At 40.0% G+C, this 22,725-nt stretch overlaps 2 protein-coding genes across 3 annotated transcripts in view; one reads left to right on the top strand and one right to left on the bottom strand.

The window, feature by feature from the left end:
- The window catches only part of DPP7 (dipeptidyl peptidase 7), a 2,619,404-nt gene that overhangs the window by 1,661,291 nt on the left and 935,388 nt on the right, over window positions 1-22,725 (top strand). The window lies entirely within an intron of this gene.
- Window positions 1-22,725, bottom strand: part of LOC122790859 (kelch-like protein 9) — a 459,563-nt gene that overhangs the window by 386,768 nt on the left and 50,070 nt on the right. The gene's annotated exons all lie outside the window — the stretch shown is intronic.

Raw genomic sequence — 22,725 nt, forward strand, 5'->3', positions numbered from 1 at the left:
GTAAAAACATTTATAAACACCATCTGAATAGAAACGTCTTTTTAAAATGCAAAACATGTTAACTAATATTTAGTAAGTAAAGCAATATTAATATGACATTCATTTATATTTAACTTTATCTGTATAATACTTTTCTGTTTCTTAACAGAAGCAGGATTTTTTCAGCAGTTTAATTTACTTATTAAAAGGTTACCAACATCTCGGCATTGCAGAACATTTCAGGTCTAGTTAACTGTTACATCACAGCCGTTTGACTTGTCAGTCATTCAAGTCAGGCCCATTTTTATTTAAAAACGGCCAGCAAGCTGTTAAAAAGTTAATGTCACTAATTTAATTTCTATATTAAACTTATTGAATAATATACTCATTACTTACATTACATCATCTCGGATTTTCTGTATGAAAATGGAGCCTTTACAGCCCTTTAGGAGCTCAAGCCTATTTCAGAAACCTTCTAAACAACAACTAAAGAAAAGTTGGTGGGAATTTTTGATTGTAGACTGAAGCTTTGAGACTAGAAATGCTCATGGATGTATTAAAAAGCCACAAGCAATGTAAAACATTCCTTTTTTGCACTAAATGCTTATTTTTGACGGGCAGACATGCAGTTAAACAAGAAATTAATAATTTCTGTTCAGTTAATGAGTGAATTAGATACACAGTAGCATCCTAAACTTTAAACTAAGCCATTTTTAGTTGTGTGTGTGTAGTAAACTTTTGCCTATAACTGTTATCATTGTAAACGCACATTATTAGACCCAGCATGTCCCCCCCTCCAAGAAGTAAAGCAGTAAAAGATAATTGCAAAAGTCAGTTTAGCAAAGCACTAGTATATGACTAAGACACCTGTGTATATTCTTCCCTAGAGATTAAAAATTCACTTAACATTTAACAATATATATTATTTCTGATCTAAAGTCATTAATAAATCTTGTAATGTTTTGAAAGGGAAGGAGGAAGGAAAACGAAACAAGTAAAACAAAATGTATTACCTTGTTTGTGTGATTTCAAAATTACTTAATACCAACTGCATTGTAGTACATTGCAAATAAGTTTATGAATTGTTTGTCTCTGGGTTTTTTTTTTCTTTTCTTTCACAGATCATTCATTTTTGTTGTTGATTGTCTTTTTAATGTACTACTCGTGTCTATACGTTCTGTTGAATTTATTAAGTTTCTTTGTTGTACAAAGTTGTTGGCATTTTCAAGTGTTTTTGTTCCTTCTGGTAGGGAAAGTCTTATTCTTGCAGGGAAGAGTAGTTGAGATTTAATACCACCCTTTTTCAATGATTTAATAAGGGGAATGCAAGCCTTTCTTTTTGAAATGACAAGAGTAGTCATTGTCATATCTAACAATTTGATCCCCTATTTTTAAAGGAGAGAGATCTCAAGCAGATTTTAAAATAAGGTCTTTATCTTAACTTGACTTCAATTTAACAGTGATGGATCTGGGATGCATATTTTTACTATTCAAGGTATTTGAAGATAAAGATGTGTAGCCTCTCTCAATTCCAAAAGATAAAACTTCCGCTAAATTTAAAGTTTTCGGGAGCCAAGTAGTTAAAAAGCTCACCATATTGTTTCCTTCCATTCTCTCCAGTATACCATAGATTCTTACTTTCTGTCTAGACCTGTTGTCAAGATCATCAATCTTAAGTTTATTTGCTCTAGAAGGAACTCGATACTTTTTTCGCCACCTATTAGTCTGCAGTCAGTGTCAGACACAGATTCATCTAATGCTGTAATGTGAGCCTTCTGTTGCTTCAGGACATCTTTCAATAATTCAGTCTGCTTGATAGTGTCTTCTTTAAGTTTGTCCATTTTAAAATCAGGTGTATCCATTTTCAGCATTAAATCTTGAATGTTTGTAAGGATGGACTGCAACTCTCTCTTCACAGAGTTGTGCTGTTGACTGGTCTTAGAGTGATTCATGTTCCTTCAGTTGTAGTTTCTTCACATTTATCCTTTAAAGTTTGACAGGAAAATATGAGAATTGTAAGATGAAAATTACACAGATATAAAGCGTAGATCTTCCAGTTTTCGGATTTATCGTTTTTGAGTAGATATCAGTGTATTTTGCGAATAAATCCTGTCAGGAATGTTGAAATACTGCATAAATTTTGTGCTGCTGTCAGCCTTCCATCCAAGCCACACCCCTAATGTAACTTTTTCAGAGGTTTGTATGCAGGTGTCAGATATCTGGAAATTATATTATGATCTTTTGTAAATTGGAGTGCCTAAACCATCTGCTATTACCCCCTTGCTTTAGATGCATTAGGAGATACCTTTGCCTCTGTTTTTCTTAACCCAGAATCCCAGTTCACCCCCAAGAAATCTGACCGATTCTTTGATACCCAGCTCCCATAAGTTCTTGTACAAGAACCCTTCCTTCAACCTTGATGTCCCCTCCTTAGTGTCTGATAAACATCTAAACTGCTTCCTTCCTCTAATGCTTTGCCCATTGGTAAGCAGAGCTATAGATAGGTATGACAAAAAGGTTTACATGTCAGCCATTCTACCCTTCTGTGCCATCAACTCTCAGACTCATATGAAAAGGTATCTGTTAACCTGTTGAGGTAGACATGAATAAGCTTCATTCATATATGCCAGATTCAGGTAAAACCTCTTCTGTTTCTTGCGTAGGTGAATGTCTGGATTAATGCCATTGGCCTAATGTAAAAACACGGTGAATGTAATTTGAAGGGCTGAGCATCTTGCAAATGTAGTGGTTCGCTTTTTTCTTTAGTAAATAATTAAATATGAGTTGAAGTTTTTGTTATGGACCTCTGTAAATAAGATACATTTTTGACATATTTCTCTTTATATGGGTTTGTATGTGTTTGTTTTTAAAAAAAATTAAGTTTTAAAAAAAAGGCTATAGCTGAGGGCCCGTTGTATGTTACGGTCCTATGTTTTCATGGAGACAAGTTGACTACAGTTGCAGGCAGAGTTCTGAGCATTATCTACTGAGGGAAGTGTAAAATGAAAATGTACAAGGGCAAGCAGCTTAGCAGTGAGAGCACAGGCTGAAACATGTGCTTTAGCAGGGATAACTTTAATTTTAAGTTGGGTAATACCTGTGGGTGCAGCTTCTTATTTGGGGCAATCGTTCCTATCAGGAGGGTTAAACTTCATTTATGAGTTTGCTTTAAGTTAATATGTTATGGGGTGGTGTGTGTTCTTTTTGTGTGAGGGTTTTCAAAAAGTCTTGAAAAAGTGTAACATAGGTTCAAATGGAGATGACAAGAAATAACTGCATAAAAGATCAACCTGCCAAACAATATGGGCATGTAACACAATAGTTGGAAATATACATTTAAAAAAACTGCTATGTATAATAGGTGGGAATAATAAATTCTTATCATAATGGCTACTCTATCCATATTATTTTGGAACATGAATGGCAGAATATCAGGGACAGAGGAAAAGAGGAATAATTATACTAATTGATAGAGGGGTTCCAATAGTTACAGAAGGAGAAAAACTCAAAAATTGTAGATTTGTGGTAGTAAACGGCTGTTGGCAAGGAAGAAGGGTTACAATGTTGTGTATTTTTATTCCACCTAAAACTGCTATTATGGAGCTTAAGAAACTTTTTGGAGAAATAATCATCTTTCAGCAGGGTATGTTATTTATAGGTGGGACATGAATTTGATTTGCAGTAGAGATCATGTATCAGGAGGACCTAGAAGAGGAAAATATAACAAAAGAGGGTATATTTCTGAAGAAATTTATGAAAATATTTGGTATGGAAGATGTCAATTCAGTAGTAGGAACTCTTGACAGAATTTACATATTCCCCAAGGTAAGACTAGATAGAAATTATATTTCATCAGGAGCATGTGCATTTAATTGAAATCTTCAACACATCCAATAAGTATTTCTGATCATGTGCCAATAAAAATTAAGCTAAAAATGAAGGGTGATGAAGTAAAAATAAGACACCAACTCTTTCCCACCTTCCTGTTTAAAAGAGAGAAATTTAAGGAATGATTAGTGGAAATTATTTGAGTGTTAATAAGGAAGATAGAAATATCTTCAGGAGTTTTAGCTACTGACTGGGATGGAATGAAAACTGAGTTAAAATATGGTCAAAATAAGAGAAAAGTATATGGCTAAGAAGTAATAGAAATTACTAGAAATGGGTTGTTTTCCCAGAGGTAAATTGTTGCTATACTCTTTCAGTGATGCTTCTTCCTGTTAATTGTAAACTTAGAAACTGTTTTGTATAGTACAATGTATGCTTGTTTCTTCATTTTCTCATTTTTGTATGTATTTTTTCTTTCACTAAAACTACCATATACTTTTTTTTGGTTTTATATTTCTATTGTATTTGTTTTTGAATATATATATATATATATATATTACTACCCCGGAGATTTTCTCCTCGGGTCTCCATTGAAAATGGGCTACTGGCTCAGCTGGACAGACCTGGTCAACATATGTCAAATAAATTACTTAGTGGGGCTGACAATGGTTAAAGTACTGCAGAAAAGGGGGACTCTCAGAGAATAAGAAAAGGTGCAACTGCAGAGTGCTAAAGAGAAAACAAGGGAGGATCTGGATATTATGCATGAGTTTAGAAAAATTGCTGTTAACTGCAGAGCACAAAAAAACTTTTAGCACAACAGCTTAAACAACAGAAAGTAGAAAGAGTTGCTGCCAAATGTAGGGAGCCAATAATAAGAAAAATAACCCAAAATAATTTAGAGGTATTAGAGATATTTTGAAATTTTATGAAAGTTGTATACAGCAGAGGAATGTGAGGATCAAGAAAAAGCACAAATAGAAATGTTTATGGAAGGCTTAAGTGTGCGAAGGTAAGAGGTAGATGAGTATCAGCAATTAATAGTTCAAATAAGAGGAGATGAGAGAGAAATGGTGACGATCAATTTGCAGGAAAAGTTTCCAGGAATAGCTGGTATTCCTGGGGAAATTTAGAAGTTAGAAGGGAAGAAGGAGATAAAGATATGGAAGGTTTTGTTTAACAGTATTAAAACTAGGAGAAGCACCACAGGAAGAAAGCTATGATGGCTGTAATACCTAAAGACCCATCAGACCCAGTGTTTATGTATATAATAGCTTCTTCTTCTTTCGGCTTTATCCCGGTTAGGGGTTGCCACAGCGGATCATCTGTCTGCTCATGATTGGCAGTGGAGTTTTACGGTGTCAAGTTGCCAGCCCGGCGTCCAACCTTCCACAGAAGGCACACACACACACACCTAGGGCCAATTTATTGTGTCCAATCCACCTACTGCATGTCTTTGGGATGTGGGAGGAAACCGGCTAAAAGAATTAATAGATTTGTATCAGTGTGGTTTTGTGGAGGGGAGGCAAACATTTGACAACATTAATAAACAATGACATGGAAGGAAGCAGAATATAAGACAATACTGCTGTTGTTGGTGGGTCTTGATGCAAAGAAAGCATTCAGCAGAGTGCGCTTGGATTTTATGAGTAGGCCACTGGTAGCATTTGCATTCCCTGATATAATAGTAAGGTTAATTAAGTGGATCTAAGAGGGATTGGAGGCAAAAATTAAAGTGAGAGGACTCCTCTCTCGCTCTGATAAGTTGTGTCTGAAACAAAAGAACTAGGCTGGGGGTTGTCCTTTTTCCTATTTATTTGCATTATATTTAGTGCCATTGGCAAAGAAAATATGGGACTCAGAAATTCAAGGATATAATTGATATGGTAATCAAGAAAAGTTGACTTTATTTGCACACTGTCTTATTTTGTACCTGATTAAAACCAGAAAAGGACATTTCAGTCTTGTGGGATATTCTGAGACAATTTCAATTTTTTTCAGGATATAAAATTAATGAAGGCAAAACAAAGGCTGTAGCTGTAATCTATGTACCCATGCATAAATTGGTTCAGCAACGCCCATATTTATGGGGACACAATAAAAGGGAGTATGGGTTAAAAAGGATTCCATTATGGCAGCTTAGGATATGTAGGAAAATACTAAACAGATAATACAGAAAACCTGGAAGCCCTTGTTTAAGGATATAGTTAGCAAGCTACAAGCAGTGAAAATATTTTTAGTATCTTTAGTTTTAAATACAGGTTATGCATATTCTTGTCAACCAGGGTAGAAGTTGTAGACTGTAATTAATAAAGAGCTGACGGATTTTATCTTAGAGGGGTTAGAGGGCAAGGGTCAGCTGGGATAAGTTGATCCTTCAAAAGAGCAAGGTGGTTCAGGTTTACCTGATTTGAAATGATTGAGCTAAACAGTTGAGGCTCACAAACATAACACAAGCAGAAAGCTATAATTCAAAGTGGAAAGGGATGATGATGAAATGGCGGAATCCAAGAAATAAGAAGAGAGTGGGATTTTGGATGCATGTCCCCAAGGAGAATTAACAGCCATACAGAATATTATACTTGTAAAGTAGAAGAAAGTATTCCAGGAACTAAGCTGACATGAGAACAGAAAAAGGAGGTTCTGTCGGTAGTGATGATTGCAATTAAGGGTCCAGAGAATAGGCAAAAGGGGGCTGGAATTTACTGGAGAAAACTTGCAAAGGAACCAAGGTATTGGGATCAAATAACTAGAGAAGGAAAGGTAATTGGATTGGGAGAAGGCTATAAAGGTAGTGGGACTGCAGGCTAGAGACTGCCTTCCCAGAGATTGCCTTCTCTATCAGGGGTTGATATCAGAGTAAAGGCAAAGAAAAAGTGACAGGGGAATTCTAAGTGAAAGACCTGCTCTGGTAGCATTTTAGTTGAATCTAGAACAGAGGCTGCTGTTAAAAAGAGATATTTAGTAAGGCATATAAAATATTCCAAGATAACTACAGGAATCAGTCAGAGGAGGTTAGAAAAGACTGGAGAGAGAGATTGTTTCCTTGTGAATTGCTTATTCAGTGGGAGGACGTGTGTATGGCTTTGAAATATGCAACATTGTCTAGAAGATTTAAGGTTTTTGCTTGGAAGCGTTTGCATAGATATTTTTATACTCCAAGCAGACTCCAAAGAATTATTCCTCTGGTAGATGGCAAATGTTGGAGGTGCAATGGAGAAGAAAGAGTTAACCCAGAACATATGTTTTGAGAGTATAATACGTTAGCAGACTTTAAAAATTCCTGCAGAGTACTCTGCCAGAAATATCGGTGAGCAAATGGCAGTAGCTAAGGACGTGATTTTTTTGAGTGTGGTACATGATCTGAACTGCCTAGACATTGTAAGGCCTTGTTACATTTAATTCTTGTCTGCCAAAAAAAGTAATTACTAGAAAATGGAAATCGAAGACTAAACGGACGTTTTTTGAAGTAGCGAATATTGTAACAGAGATAAAAGAACTAGAAGTTGGATCTTTAAAGTGTAGGAAGAAATTACATAGAAAAAATAGATGTTGTGAGAGAACAATGCATGGAAAAGAGGAGTGAGATATAAGGGAAGGCAGGACTTGAGCATTTTATTTAATGTTTGATTGATGACTGTATAAAAATGTATGTGAATGTGTAATGTTTGTAACTGTGAACATATTAACATGGTTTGTTTTGCCTTATATAAATGTATGTTTGCTACTTACTTAAGTAATATTTCAATAAAGTTGTTAGGTTATTCAATATCCAAGCAAGCAGTGTCTAGACAGCTTTCTTCTGACATTTCCTTTTTATAATCCCGTCATGGCAAACAGCTTACAGGTCTTGTTAAAGCCCATTCTAATAGAGCTGTTGCTTTTCATGGAGCTTTTTTTTTTCAAAGCTCTGGATTGTACATCCATTTTGAAAGTAGCAACTTGGTCTTCTGTTCACACTTAAACATGAAGATTGATGATGATTCCAGAACTAGACCTGGTTTTGCTCCTTCAGTGATTCTTAAGACATCAGTTAAACTTCTGTATCCACCTCCCTTTTTACATAGTCGACTTCGACAATTTCCCATCAGTCATTAATACTGCAACAGTAATCCAATGAAGGAAATAGAAGAGTTGTGTAAGAATTTGCCATAACAGTAGATGTCTGACTGAACACTATTCCAGTACTGCAGCCCATCCTCCTCCTTCCTTACTGTTTTCTAGTCTTACCCCTGCCTGAGGAAGGTAGGTGTGCCCCCCTCCCCCAATTTGCGTGCATTTAACTTCTGTGTTTGTACATAGATTATATCTTCTTCTGCTTCAGTTTCTATTTCTCTGGTCTGGGGCTACAAATTCCTGAGGTAATTCATACCCCTGCATCTCTTATGTATCCCTACTCATGCTTTACTTGTACATCTAGGTACGGCATACAAGTCCAGGCAAGTCATTGTTCCACTCTGTTCAGCATTCATCAGACCTAACATTGAGTACAATGCCCCCTTTGGTATGCACCTAAGCAGGCATAGCCAACAATTGGAATGTCCACAGAGATTCTCCACTAAAAAATACAGGGTGCAAGTAATATGTCCTGTGCAGACTGCCTCAAGGCCCTATCTATGTATTCCGTCTCCTACAGGGTTTTGAGGGGAGATCTATTCCTTGCATACAGGGCATTGTCAGACCCCACTCTGATGGACCTCCTGCATATCCACAAAACAGCACCAGAATTACCTGTTCTAAAAACGTAAACCTTGCTTGTGTTATAAAAAGGCCCTGCTGGAGAGATAGGTATGTATCCCAGAGACTACCCTGTCTATGGAACAAGCTCCCCATCCATGTGAAGCAGAGTTCCTCCCTAACCCAATTCAAGTGCAACTTGGACAATTGGATGGGAAACCAGAAATTCATCCCTAATTTGGTACCTATGTCTCTAATGGACACAGGTAACCAGTAAATGGATCATCTCCCAGACCTATGCTTACACTTATAAAGGGTATCAGAACTTATCTGAGATTTGGGATGCATGGCTAGGCTTAGAAAGGCCCTTGTGGTCATTAGCCTAGTAAACACCTATGAACCTATTAGACATATGGAGAAAGAGGAAGACACACAGAATGTACGGCTCTCTCTGACAGGATAAGTCATCAGTCAGTAATACTGCAACAGTGATCAGTGACAAGGATACATACAAGGATAGCTGTCCCCCATGTCCCGCAAAATACCACAGTGTCACAGGAATATAACTGCCAACAGCAGTGCAGACAAGTCTTCCTCTACTTAGCACATCTTGGAGTTTGTTAGAGGATACAAACTTTATGTGGAAGAGTGCTGGAAAAGGCAGACAAAAATGTTTTTAGTTATAGTAGGAAACCCAGTAGAAACAATAGACAAGACACATTCAGGGCATTACTATTTCCCACATCCACAGATATTTAGGAATGCAGCATCTCGGGTAGTCCTAGCAGTGTTTACTCTGCTGACAGAATGGTGGATTCTGGTCACTCTGATCAGCTAGTGTACCAAGTCATCCTAGGCATCCACTTTATAGTAAGAGCCTGCATAAGGTACCAGCATTTGTTCCCTGAACTTGCTGTACTGTCCAAGATTTGCAACATGATCGTACTTTCCTTTGCACACTAGGCAGGTGCTCTTGGTGGGGCATTATGGTTCGTATCCGTTGCCGTGAATGTACAACAAACCAGTATGATAGTCTGTGATTTATGCTTTATATGGGACTTAGAATTGAGCCTAACACTCTTTAGTGTCCCAGAAAAGAGTGATAAGTGTATGCATAGAGACTGTATACACAAGTAGGCATGCATTACATATGGTGGTTTGTAGCAGAATGTCTGTGCCTTATTTCACTTGAACCAAAAAAAAAGAAGAATCCACTGTAAACCATGTAGCACCAAATTGAAGTCAAATACTTTAATATGCAACTTTGTAGTTTCACTTAGAAGCTTCCTCAGGCACATAAATATTTAAAACAGTTACTAAAGCCATTTAAATAGGTGTTTGTGGTACTTTTTCCTGTAGGAAGTGTAAACAATGTAGATAAGCAATACATCTAGTACATTTATTACACATCTTAAAAGGACTATTTGGGTCCATAGACTGTTTACCTGTGAGAGTACAAGCATAGTTTGTGTCAGTATGTAACTCTTGTCCTAGTTACTACATAGGAAAAAACATTAGATGTTTAAAGCGTAGAATATATGAGCACACACTTGCTATCAAGAAAAAGGGCTTTACCAGTGCTTTAGCTAGGCATGCTGTTGACTCTGTGAACTTCAGAAAGTTCACCTTTTCAGTCATAGATTTTGTTCAACAAGTGGATTATATAGGGAACACCAATTTGATTTTAGAATGCAAGGAGTCATTGTGGCAGATTATTAAGACATTTTTATGAAGCTTTGACATTCTAAGCTGTTTGGAAAACAAGACAGTTTTTTTATGGTATGATTTTATACCTTTAATTTAAAGTATTATGAAAGTCATGTGATGTGTGATGCAACTTATAAGAGGTGTGTTTTGAGAGATTAACTTTTTTCTGAATAAGTTCATCATGAGTAAATTTGAACAAAAGTACTGAAGAATTCCTTCCACAGCTTTTGGTTTGAGTTAAATTAGGATATGTTTTATAAACAAAGGTTGGTTTATCACTTATAGAATTCCTAATGTCTGGTACTGCAGACAGAATGGACCAGTATTTGTTAATGATGACTTTAACAGCCTTTGTATCTTGATTATAAGTTAGCATGCATCTTCTAACTTTACTATCATTATTACAATTATAACTTTGCTGAACTATACCGATACTGAGGGACTGCTTAGAGAAAATTGGTCTGACATCAGCATCACGTTCTTGAATTGTTTTATATCTAGTGTTATTAACCTTACTATTATAACCCACATATAAAATCTGCTGTATTATTTAATTGTAACAACATATGAGTATCTTCATTATGCAGTCTAGCAACACACTTCATTTGATTATCAACAACATTCTTGAAGATAAAAGGTAGATGAAGATACATACTAGTGTGATGCAAATATGTATTTCTTTTAACAGGTTCTTGTATATAACCTAGTTTCAAGGCTGCCCAGATGTGATTTATATAACTTAATATCCAAAAAATTAACCTGTTGCAGTGATGATTCTTTCTTAAACTTTAGTAATCCAGTACATGTATTCAGTGAGTTAAAAAGCACATCAGATTCTTCTAGAGTACCTGTCCATATAAGAAACAAGTCATCCACAAATCTACGGTAAAAACCACCCTTCGTATGTAAAGAATTAGATAAAATGTTTTGTACCTCCCACATAAACATAATACTTGCATAGACTTGCTGTGCAGAGTTGGAATCTATTTCAAACTGATAAGTACACATTTTGCCACTTTAACTTGTACTGTGTTATATTTATACACTTGCCTATTATTTATAGTGGTGCTGTATTGTTTCTGTTTCTGTCTCTTGTGTCTCCACTGTGTTTTTTCCTCAGGGTAGCTCAGGCTAGTTTCAGGGAGGGGGTTGTTGAGCCAGCCCACATCCTAGCTGTTAGTCATTGCCTGAGGTGTATTTCATTGCAATTCCAATACAGATTGCATTTCGGTGAACTGTTGGAAAGCTGATAGACTTGCTGTGCAGAGTTGGAATCTATTTCAAACTAAGTACACATTTTGCCACTTTAACTTGGACTGTGTTGTATTTATACACTTGCCTATTATTTATTGTGGGTGCTGTATTGTTTCTGTCTCTTGTGTCTCCACTGTTTCACCCACCCACCCTGTTCTTGTCTTGGTGTTAATCTTGGTGGCTTTGAAACTGCCCGCCCCTCTTGTAAGTTTGTATTTGGATACTCCTGGGCCTAACTCATTTGCTCAGTCAACTGAGTGCAGTGAGATCATATTTTGATTTCAGGCACTCCTACTGTGTACAAAGGGAGCATTTGAGAAGGAAAATCCCTGTAGCCTCTTAATCCTGCTGTGTTCCCTCCCTCAAAAAAAAAAAAAAAAAAAAAAAATATATATATATATATATATATATATATATATATATATATATATATATTCAGCTGCTCTTACTGTAACTGTCTTAGTTGCTTTTCCTCCGGGCTGTTATCTGTTCAGTTGTTCTTACTCTGCACTTATTACTGCTTGTTAGTAGCCTTCTAATTTAATGCCTTCTGCGCTTGTTTTTTAGTCATTTGTTAATTTAATTGCATTTAATTAAACTGTATTTGCCGTAATATTTTACGTGTGCTAGCCTGCACTGCATTTGAATTGTAATTACTGCTGTTTTAGCTACTTTTCTGTGTAAAAAAAAATTCCTAGATTGTTTCCTGCCTTTCCTTTAACTTATCTAGTCCAGCTACAGACTTGCTGTATCCAGGACTGTTTGTAAGCTCCTGAGCCCCCCAAGCCTCTCTGTGTTGGAGGGAAGCCTTCTAGCTTATCAGTGGGAGTGGTAAGCACTAGGTAGCCTATCTACCACAGGAGAAGAGGTTCCTGGCCCAGAAATTATAGTTTATTGGCCGTTTGGGAAGCTCTTCCATCTCTTTCAACCTTCTGATTGAAAAGCCTGTGTTTATGCTCGTTTCCTGCCTTTCCTGTTACTAGTCTAGCCCAGGTACAGATTTGCTGTATCTAGGACTCTTTGTAAGCTTCTGAGCCCCCCCCAAGCCTTTCTGTGTTGGAGGGAAGCCTTCTAGCTTATCAGTGGGAGTGGTAAGCACTAGGTAGCCTATCTACCACAGGAGAAGAGGTTCCTGGCCCAGAAATTATAGTTTATTGGCCGTTTGGGAAGCTCTTCCATCTCTTTCCAACCTTCTGATTCAAAAGCCTGTGTTTGTGCTTGATCCCCACATTTCTCGTAGCTATTCTAGTCCAGGTACAGATTTGCTGCATCCAGGACTGTTTGTAAGCTTCTGAGCCCCCCAAGCCTTTGTGTTGGAGTACAGCCTTCTAGCTTATCAGTGGAAGTGGTAAGTACTAGGTAGCTTGTCTACCACAAGAGAAGTGGTTCTTGGCCCAGGAATTGTAGTTTATTGACCATTCGGGAAGTTGTCCATCTCTTTCAACTTTCTGGTTTAAAAGACCACATCTGCGCTTGTTTCCCGTCTTTCCTGTAACTAATTTACTGGAAAGCACTAGAAAGCCTTAAACTGATATAAGCCTTCTAGCTTAAAAGAGAGACTTTGGAGTGATTGAGTATCAGTTTTCTGTATTTTCTTGCTGTACTTAATTGTTTTCCGTCTAAACGCTGACTTTACAGCACTTATTGTGATTTAACAGCTTGTTTTTTTCACATATTGTACTTATTTGACTGCCTGCACTTTTAAAAAGTTTTTTGTTTAAATAAATTGTTTAACTGTTGTAAGCTACACACTAAAGTGCGATAGCTTTTTCTGATCGCAAGTAGTCGTTTAAAGCTGTTTTAAGTGTACTTTTTACTGTTTTTGCCTTATCTTTTCAAAAAAAAATAAATACATTTCTTGTTTCCCTCCTTTCTAAGCTAGTATAGTCTAGTTTTCAGGCTAGTGCTGAATTCAGGGCTGTGTTACAAGTTTCTGAGTTGCCCATACCTTACTTGGATAGATGGAAGTTTCTCTGTTCACCTGTGAGAGAGGGGAACTTTGAGCAGCCATCTGTCCCTGGAGGAGTGGTTCCAGCCCAGAAATTAGTAGTTTAAAAAACGCGTTGCATGGTTTTGTGCGCCGGGCAGCACCGGTTAGCTAGGGTTAAATTATTCCCGGCTCCACTAAGTCTCCACTTCAGTTTTTCACTTGAAACTAGTTTGACTCTCAACCTACGCACTCAAAAAGCATCCAATAGTCCAGCACTTGCTCAGACCTAATAGCAAGCACTAATATACCCCGACACTTGACTGCCCAGCAGGGCAAGGCTCTTTATCCACCCCTCACCAACCAAGCAGCTCATCCTACTATTCAGGTATGACCAAAGGGCAACTTCAGGTGTACTCTCCAGTCCATCTGGTGAATCTGGGTATCCTGAGGCAGTGTTACAACTGCCTTATGTACACAGACAGCCCTCTCCTCCTACCACAAAACACTAACATATGTGAGAGATGCAATTATACAGCCAAACTGGAGGCTAAGGTATCTCCACCCAAGACTGGAACAGGCAGACATGAGGAGAAGGTTAACACTTGCACCACACCTCCAGCCTCACATAGACTTACTAAACCAGCACTGGTGGCAAAAAATACATGTAAATACACAAAATTGTACTCGGAGGCTCTGAATAAAAACCTGCAAAAGCATCAGAGAGCTCCAAAGCAGACACCCACAAAACCTGCACCTCCTGTCACAAACCAGACAACACACAAAACACAAAATCAATGTGCCGCACAGTCACAGCCCTTAAGGCAAAATAACATACCTAACACACTAGTAATAGGTGACTCAATAGTCAGGCACACTGACGCCCCACTCACTAGGCTGGACAAGGAGAAGGTTACTGTTAGCTGCCTGTCGGGAGCCAGAATCCGCCACATAACACACACACTCACGTCACTCCAGAATAAGTACAAATATGACTCTGTCATTGTTCATGTTGGTGTGAATGACCTGAGCCGTACCTCCCTGGACTGCATGAAAAGAGACATGGAAGAGCTCTCTGATCATGTAGCCCAGGCGGGTATGACTCTGACCCTGAGTAGCATCCTGCCCTCACCAAGAATTATACCTCAGTATAAAGAAAAAATGATCAATTTCAACAATTAGCTAAGCTTCTGGTGTCATTCAAAGTGGATCCTGGTGTCATTCAATGTGGATCCAGTGTCTGTCAGCCTGGGACGACATGCTCGACAAGCCGTGTTGCTTTGCAAGAGACGGCTTGCACCTGTCACCCCTTGGCTTTCGAATACTGGCCAAGGCTCTTGCTGCCCCCATACTGCCTTTTTTAGGCAAGGCTCAAAACTCAAACCCACCTCCGTAAACAGCACAAGTAAAAATTTGAGGGTTATGCTACTTCAACGCCAGGAGTTTAAATCTCAAAGTGCATGTGCTCGAAGCACTATTAAGTATGGAGAACTTCGACATCTGTGCAGTAACTGAAACCTTGTTCAAAGCCTCAGAGAGCACTCCAGCACTACTGGGCTACAACTCATACCACACATTTCAGCCACAGAACACGGACTGAAACACAAAAGGAGGGGGTGTATCCATATTCATCAAGGATACCCACACCTCCAGGTTAGTGGCGCAGCATGATACCTCTGAGATCATCCATGTGCAACTAACATCGGGCAAATCTGCAATGCAAATTGTGGCCTGCTACAGATCACTCTCCATGACCCAGGATCACCACTCCGCCTTTCTGGAGACGCTGGAAAACATGGAGGTCCTACCGAACACCCTGATCTTGGGAGATTTCAATTACCCTACCATTAACTGGGAAAACTACTTGAGTACAAACTCCCAGGCTCAGCGCTTCCTGGAATTTATCAACTCAAATGCCTTGGATCAGCTGGTAAACTCTCCTACCAAAGGCTGCAACATATTGGACCTGGTCATCACCAACATGGGCGACAGGTGCTCGTACCGGAGGTCAACCCTTCACTGGTTAGATCAGACCATAAACTAATCACCCTGGATGTCCACACCCCACCACCACCCCCAACCAAGGAAACCACAGTGAAAATTTTTTCTAAAGCAAACTTCACTGTTTACTTAAGGCAGAGGTGCTAAGTTTCACAGCCGCCATGCTAAAGGATAACACTGCCCAAGATGCAGAATCCTTTACAGTTACACTCTGTGAGCACCTACAAGGATGGATGGATGGTGCCATCCCTAGCAAAACCAAGACTCATTCCCCTAAGAGAAGGAAACCAGTCTGGTGGACCCCTGCCATAAACAGGTTATACAACAAAAGGAGGAAACTAGTTCAGAAAAAAAGCAAATCCCAAGAAGGAAAGACATCCCTGATCAGTATCAGTAAGAACCTAAGGTCCCTCATAAAATCATCCAAGGCTAACTTCGAAAGAAAAATAGCCAAGGATTCGAAAGATCACCACAAAGCCTTCTTTAGCTATGTCAAGAATCTAAGTGGCAACTCGCAGATATGCTGTGAGATAGTGCAAAATAGCACAAAATATACTGAACCTACTGATATTGCCAACATACTGGCAGATGGATTCAGTGCAAACTTCACCTCCCTCTCACCTTCAAGAGGTCCCACAACAATACCGGAAAAGTGTAGTGTCCCGGAAATCACAGCAGCACAGGTGAAAACAGCCCTTTCAAAAGCCAAAAACACAGCATCGGTGGGGCAAGATGGTGTCCCAGGCTGCTTCTTGCACGAACTACAGAATGAACTAACCCCCCACCTAAACAAGCTGTTCAACCTCAGCCTCTCCACAGGCTACGTGCCCATAGAATGGCGCACAGCAATGGTTATTCCGCTCCACAAAGGAGGGGCCACAACTGACCCTGGTAACTATCGCCCCATAAGCCTGACTAGCCTGGTCTGCAAGGCTATGGAGCTTATCATCATGGAACTCATTAACAAAGACATTGGGAACCTCCAAACACTTGACCCGACCCATTTCGGCTTTAAGGGCAGATCATGCTTACTAAACCTGGTTGACTTCTTAGAGACAGTTACCAAGGCCATAGACAAGGGAAAGGTGGTTCACACAGCCTACCTTGATCTCGCCAAGGTGTTCAACACCATTCCTCACTCGGGTATTATAGAAAAATTCACCAGCCTGAACATAAACCCCTATGTCACAAGATGGGTTGCCAACTGGCTTTCAGACAGAACTCACACGGTAAGAATAGCAGGCTCCAGGTCTGACTCTAAACCAGTCACAAGTGGTGTCCCGCAAGGCTCAGTTCTGGGACCCCTACTGTTAGGCATATATTTCTCAGAAGTACAGGCAAACACAGGAGGACTATGGCTAAGCAAGTTCGTCGATGACTGCAAACTGGGAGCCATAATTGACTCTTCGGCTGATATGGACATCCTCCAAAAAGGCCTTACTGAGACAGACACCTGGTGTCAAAGTCATGGCCTCAAGCTAAATGCCAAAAAATGCATAGTCATCCCGTTTGGGAAAAACAAAACACCCACAAATTACCACATAGGCGGCAGCCCCCTTAATACAGAAGAGGGAGTAAGAGATCTGGGGACCCAGGTAGATAGTAAACTCTCCTTTGACAATCATATTACGAAAGTAGTTAGGAAATCCTTCTATGTGGCCCATCTAATTACTAAGGGGTTCGCATCTAGAAATAGAGGTTATAGTGCCCCTCTACTCGTCACTCATCAGACCCATCATAGAGTACAATGCCCCATTTGGGATGTACCCCATAAGATACTTCCAACCGCTTGAAAGACCACAAAAGCACCTCACCAAGAGGATTACTGACCTCAAACATATGTCCTATGCAGCCCGACTGAAAAAACTCAGGCTGTACTCAGTGGCATATCGCTTACTCAGAGGTGATCTCTGCCTGACTTACAAAGCCATGTCAAACTCAGAATTGATGGACATGCTCCACCTAAAGAAATCCAAGTCACTGCGAGCCACGCGCTCTAGTGAGCTAAATCTCGCCACAACAATAAATAGAACATGCTGGAGGGATAGATTCCTGTCAGAGACTCCCCATGCTTTGGAACAAAATTCCTAACTACATTAGGCAGAGCCCCTCACTAGCACTCTTCAAGAGAAGCCTTGACGAGTGGATGGGTAACAGAAAGTACACCCCTGGGATCACTTCATTGGCTCTGCTTAACAGAGGCTCAGTTAAATAATCAATGGGGCGGCAAAAGCCGACACATTCTGGCTAGGCTTATAAATGCCCTCAGGCAGATAGCCTAGTACCTACCTATGAACCTATACGTGTTTGCTAAAGGTATGCCCATGGCAACACCTGTAATCAGTTGTGTGATGCATATTATGTGGGAAAAAAACAACAGAAGATTGAAAGAACATATTAGTAGTCATTTCTCTGAAATTAATAGGAAACAACACAAATGAATTATATAGGCATATTTATAATACAGGCAACACACACTATTTTAAATTTGATTTTATTTCAAGTTAATGAATCCCTACGTGGTGGTGATTTTGTTCAACATCCTGAAGTAGTGGAATATAGATGGATTTTGCGACTTAGGGCTCAATGTATTGCCAGGCTTAAATGACATATATCATTAAAGCTCTATTTGAGAGAATTACATCAGAGGGTGTAATTGTACCATGTGATTTATCATATGACTTTTATTGATTTAAATGGCCTTAGTAACTGTTTTAACTATTTGTGCATGAGGAAGCTTTTAAGTGAAACTACAAAGTTGCATGTTAGCATTTGACTTCATTTTGGTGCTACATGGTTTACAGTGGATTTTTCTCTTTTTTTTTTTTTTTTTTGGCTGCTTGCATTTGTTTTCACTGTGATTTGCCAGTGAATTATTCTTATTTTTATTGTTTATTTCACTTGGGGCATATCTGTGAAACATGGTTATTTATTGATATTGGTGGAATCTTATCTCATTAATATATGCACAGTGCAGTCTGATACGTGTTCATGACATTTGCTGCCAGTCTTGCACTTTAGAAAACAAATGTGCATTGGGAAAGTAGCAGCAGCCGATATTTGAGTAGCTTAACATGTGTCTGGGAGCACAGAAGCAGCATTTTTGCAGAGTAGAGCTTAGTGGAGGCACAAAGCTATGTCACAGAAATTTGAGTGTGCTGCCAGGAATATCCTATTTTACACTAACTGTAATTTTGTTATCAGTATGTGACTGAAGTATTCCCACGTGTAACCTGCACTTTGCAAATATAATTGTATCTAATGCTTGCCTTCATACTGCTGTATCTGTCAGATGGCAGCCCACAGTTATAAGACTGCCCTGCCCCGCCCTGTATTTTGACCTACAGTGCAGGTCATAAGTGCAGTAAACATGCGAGTGTGTATGCAAAGCATGTTGTAGGCTTCTGTCTTAGAGGTCCCATTCCTGATCTGTACCGTGCTGGTCTGCAATGCCTACATATGCAGTCTCTGTTAGTGTAGTCCCTTACTCTGTGTCAGCAATGCACACTTATTTGTCCCCACTCCTGCTATTTTTGAAGCCACCAATCACTTGCACACGCTTGTGGAGCTCTGTATGTTACCCACCCCAACTACAGACATGCTCGTCTGCCATTAACTCTGCTCACCTTTGGTACCACTGAGCACAGTAACCACAGAATTCCTGCAGTATGGAAAATGTAATTTTCTTCCCTTTAATTGCTGATTTATTTTTTGTTCATTAAACAGGTAAACCCACTTGGGACAAGTGCCTCTTTCATAAGGGTAACCTAATGGCATTGTCTAGTTAAATAGTTTGCTGAGAGTTGTACATTAGGCAAATGAATACTTAGGAAATCAGACACAGTACTGCAAGATGAATCTTGTGTGTTTTTTGTAATCATTATTTGTGCTAATCCAACAGACTGCTAGTTAACAGAAGAAAAACATCTTGGTGTTTACTACAGTTTCCATAGGTCTCCGTTTCCCTTCTCCCAAACCTGGAACATATGGTCCCACTGTGCACCAATTATGAATTAGGAAGCTTCTAACATGGTTGACATGTTGCTTTATTCATTGTTTTTTTTTTCTGACCAATTCCCACCGATGACCATACACTCCCCTCCCTGTTGCTCTTATAGACCCATTCATCCCATTGGGTAGAAGCCTTTTTTCCCATGTGTTCCATTGGGGTAGGTTGAGCAGGCTAGGAGTACACTGCTGTTTTCTGCATACTAAGAATGGAGACTTTGACTTAAAGCCCTACACTTCTCTGCATATACCCACAGCATCTAAGGACTGCATGCACTGGACCTGTGTGAAGTAGCAAATGTGTAAAAAAGCTGTTTCTGTGTGTAACAGAGAATTTCTGTAACTCAGACTGTGGAACCATTGCAAGTTATATCAGCACAGTGGTCGGGGCCTTGACTGTAAAATTAGTGCCTCGGGTTTGACTACCACACCCAGCACCTGAGGGTTTAGCATGGGGAGGTAGAGTTAAATTAAGTAGACTACAGATTAGCTCTTGTATATTGAAAGCAGGGTTGTAGGAGATGTTCTTCATTCCACATTGCTGCAGTCCTAACTATTGGGTAGTCCGCTGTCCAGTCGGCCCGAATACCAAAGTATATGGCTGACGTCGGTCAGGGCGCATTAGACTGACGTCAGTACGTCAGGGTACTAATGCGCATGACCGACGTCATATCCTCAGTCTTTTTTGCCGCATGGTCCGATGCAGAAGCAATTTTGCGAGTGCAGGTTGGCGTTCTGAAAGTTTCTGAAGTCAGAGTTTCAGACCGAATCAAAGTTGGCTAAGTACCCCGTTGGGGAATATTTTGGTTTTTTCTTGACTCAGTATTTAACCGGATGTCAGAAAAAGTGAATAACTGTATTTCTTGTGGGAAACAGATACCTCATAGGGATTACCATACTTTGTATACCTTGTTTAGGGCCTGAGCACGACGTTGTTGGATGCCGCTCTTGTGCTAGATTTAACAAACGCACTATTAAAAGAAGGTTAGACTGTGCCAGGTTAGTGTTTGGGAAGCGTTGTAATTATAAAATGCCGTCGGATGCTCCGACCGCTTCGCTAAAAACGCAAAGATAAAGCAGCAAAGCCTAGGGAGGAGGAACCGACAGTCCCAGACGCCGGCTCTTTGGAAGGCTCAGTGGAGCCGGAGGTTTTGCCAGGTGTCTCTTTGGAGTCTCAGGGAGAGACTTTACTGTTACAGGATGTATCCTCTCAGGAAGTAGGCCAGGCTGAGGGGCTTCTCAGGTGGCTGTTCTTCCCTCTCTTCCTAAGGTGGTTAGAGCCTCCCCTTCAGTTTCCAAGGCTTCTTTGAGGGCAGGCCAAGTTTAGCTTCTGTGGGGGTTTCTCCTAGTGCTTCAGGATCTTTGCCTAAGAAACATATGCTTAAAATGGCAGAGGATTTGATTACTATGATTAGGGTTCTATGCCCCTCCTGATAAGAGGCCTAGGGTGGAACCTGAGTTTGAGAGTTTTGAGCAATGCTCGGAGGCTTGAGTCTTCGGCTGAAGACTTGCAGGAGTACCCTCCTTATTCTGATTCTGATGTGGATGATTCTACTCCTTCTGCTTCTCCTCCTGAGGATTTTTCATTTTCAGAGACTCTGCATTCCATGAGGGAGCATTTTAAATGGGAAGGTCAAGATTTCTCTGATTCCAGGAAAAGGCTTAGGGAATTCTTGTTTTACCCCAGCATAGGCCTTTAGCTATACCTCCTGTTTTGAATGTGGTGGAAGATGTGTTTGCAGAGGCTTCCTGAATCCTGATTCTTTGCCTCCTGCCCCAGTTAAACCGGATAGGTATTATAGGGTGCCTGAAGCTCATAAGTATCTTTTAAGAGTCCTAGGGCAGACCCAGAAACTGTCTCTCAGGGGCCTAAAGGTGTGAAGGCCTCAGTTGTTAAAAATCCTGTCCCTCCTGATAAAGAGGCAAGGGCTTTGGATAGATGGGGAAAGAAAGTGTATACTTCTTCCACTTTAGCCATGAGGGCGTTGAATTGTCAGTTTCACATGTTAAAATATCAGAATTATCTTCTTTCACAGCTGAAATCTAAGGTGGATGCTCTGGCTGAAGGTATTGAGTGTAAAGAGTTGCAGGATTTAGTTCATGTGTCTGAACAGGTGGGTAAACATTCCTTGCAGTGTGGTTTTGATGCTGTGCAGGCCTCCTCCAGGGTGGCTGCCACTGGTTCTGTTCTTCGAGGCATGCCTGGCTGAGAGATCAGAATTTAGCTGAGCATGTTAAGACAAGGATTTTGGATGCTCCTTTACAGTCTGATGTGTTGTTTGGTTCGCCTGTGGAAGCAGTTTTGAAGAAAATGGAGGACAAGGCTAAGTCTATGCAAACTGTTAAAGATTTTTGCAGGCAGCCTCCGAAGTTTAGTAGAAATTGGCCTACTAAGGGATGGACTTATCCTGCTTATGATTCCCAGTCTAGGGGTAGGTCTAGACGTGGTAGGGGCAGAGCTCAGGGTTCTTTTAGGCCTAGGACAGGAGTTCCCCTGCTCAGACTTCTGGTGAGGGCAGGGGTCAGTCCTTTCGTAAGCAGACCCAATGACCTGCCTTTTCCGCTGCCAGTACGTTCTCGCCTGGCAGCACCTTTGGGAGGAAGGCTGTCTCTTTTCAAAGAAAATTGGGATTTAATTACCCAAGACAGATGGGTTCTGGATATTATTCACCACGGTTACAGGTTTTATTTCCATACCTTGCCTCCTTTCAAAGGCATGCCAGACATTCCTCCTCTTCAAAGAACAGAGGCTCACAAGCAAATTTCTCTGTTGCTCCAAATAGGGGCCATTCAGTCAGTTCCTGTGCCGGAAAGGGGCCTAGGATTTTATTCTCGCCTGTTCCTAGTACCAAAGAAGGGGAACACGTGGAGACCAATTCTGGATTTATCTATCCTCAACACTTATCTGGACATTCCCAAGTTCAAAATGTTGACATTACAACAGCTTTTACCTCTGCTGGGCAAAGATCACTGGATGGTAACTTTAGATCTCAAGGAAGCTTACCTTCATGTGCCAATAAGACTAAGTTGCAGGAAGTATCTGCGCTTCGAGCTGGAAATTCTCATTATCAGTTCTCTGCATTGCCCTTTGGCTTATCTACTGCCCAGAGTATTCACAAAGGTTCTGGCTCCAGTGATAGCTTACTTCAGGCTAAAAGGAATCCAAATCTATCCTTACTTGGACGACTGCCTGATTCTGGCTCAAGAAAAGAAGATCTTCTGCAGCATCTGGAATATGTCATAGCAGTGCTAAGATGCCTAGGGTATTCTGTGAATGAAATAAAGTCCAGTCTAGTACCCTCTCAAGACATGTGCTTTCTGGGTGTGAGACTGAATACAGCAGC

This window comes from Protopterus annectens, chromosome 16.part0 (genome assembly GCF_019279795.1).
Source record: "Protopterus annectens isolate FY-2018-M chromosome 16.part0, PAN1.0, whole genome shotgun sequence".
In the NCBI taxonomy this organism is placed as follows: Eukaryota; Metazoa; Chordata; order Ceratodontiformes; family Protopteridae; genus Protopterus; species Protopterus annectens.